Below are 1,563 nucleotides of genomic sequence, written 5' to 3' on the forward strand. Positions count from 1 at the left end.
AATACATCAAATTTCTGTATTTGCAAAGCCTCAAATAATGATTGATTTACCCATATGGTGCTTCGTAAGGGAGCTGTGACAATGATCAGACAGCCTTCCTTCCCTTTAAGAGATCATTTACCTGAAAAGGAATAAAAATGAGGGTCTCCCCAGATTCTTCAGGTATGCCCCTGGTTCTCTTGCAAAGTCTGTTTTACCCTATCACACAATCCCAGTCCTCATATCATCATGAAAAATAGGGAGGCATTTACACTAGGAGCCAGGACACCCACTCTGGTTACTTCTCCAGCACTTTCCCCATTGCCTTGAAAAAGCACACCTCAACTATCTCACTATAAAAGGGATCATTCATAAAGACCCTCTGTGTGTAAGGGCATGGACCTGGATCCAAGGCTCAAAAGGTCTGCTCCAGTCGCAGGATCTGCTCTGTTGCTTGCATTCTTTAGTGAATTAGGAATGCTGTGGCCTGTTCCCAAATGCTAATAGAGCTGCCCTGACCCAGTGGCATCTAACAGCATCATGAGGTAGCTGGACTTCTACAGAGCACAAGAGAAGCAGTAGAACTTTGTACATATTTCCTCTCTTTTACTTTCAGGGCTGTTGAATTGGTTCCAAGTTATTGCTGACCCTCCAGCAGATTTCCAAGGCTGCCCTTGCCATGAAAGGAGATGGCCCTCTTACTCCCTTGGAGTAGCTGCTGGATTCCAAGCACCAGAGAAGCACAGCCTGTGAGTTAGAAGCAAAATTCTCTTGTTTTCATGGTGTTTTTTCTTGTTGTATACCGTTGAGTCAGATCCGACTGGCACAGGAGAAGATTGCCCCTCCTCCAGTGGAGCATCTGGTGGATTCGAACCATGCACCCTTGGAATTGCAGCACAGCTTCTTGCCACTAGGCCACCAGAGCTCCCACAAAAGTCTCTATGGATGACACCAAAGGGCTTCCTGTATTTTCACACACACTTTAAAAAGAAATCTCACAAATTAAAAATTTCGTAACACTCTGTAAAACAGGAAATTGTTGATTACAAATACTACGTACCTAAACAAGTGAGCTCTGGTGGCCTAGTGGTAAGAAGCTGCACTGCAACCCCAAAGGTAAGTGGTTCAAATCCACCAGCTGCTCAATGGGAGAAGGATGGGCAATCTCCTCCTGTGCGATTAGCTCTGAACACCTGTTGGATGGACGAGTCAGTTCCAACTTGATAGCACACAACAACAACGACAACAAACAAGCGTCAGTAAAGGAGGGGACCTGACTGAAATGGATTTGACACAGTGACTGGAATGGTGGACTTGAGTACGTCAGACTTTATGAGATTGGTACAAGGTTCAAGATCCATTGTTCACAGGGTCGCTATGAGTCATCCTCAACTCAGTGGCACTTAACAACAAACAAGATTCTTCAGTGGAGACTCTTCATTTGTTTGAGTCATATTCTTGTCAGACTGTCGGCTTCTTTATTTTGTTCTATTGGGATTTGAGCAACCTGACCAAGCAGGTTGATCGTCCACTCAACCATTCGCACCTTTTGGGGTTTTTTGTTTGTTTGTTAATTTTTTTATT

Source organism: Elephantulus edwardii, unplaced genomic scaffold, assembly GCF_000299155.1.
Source record: "Elephantulus edwardii isolate Elephantulus edwardi_28Jun2011 unplaced genomic scaffold, EleEdw1.0 scaffold00117, whole genome shotgun sequence".
Taxonomy (NCBI): Eukaryota; Metazoa; Chordata; class Mammalia; order Macroscelidea; family Macroscelididae; genus Elephantulus; species Elephantulus edwardii.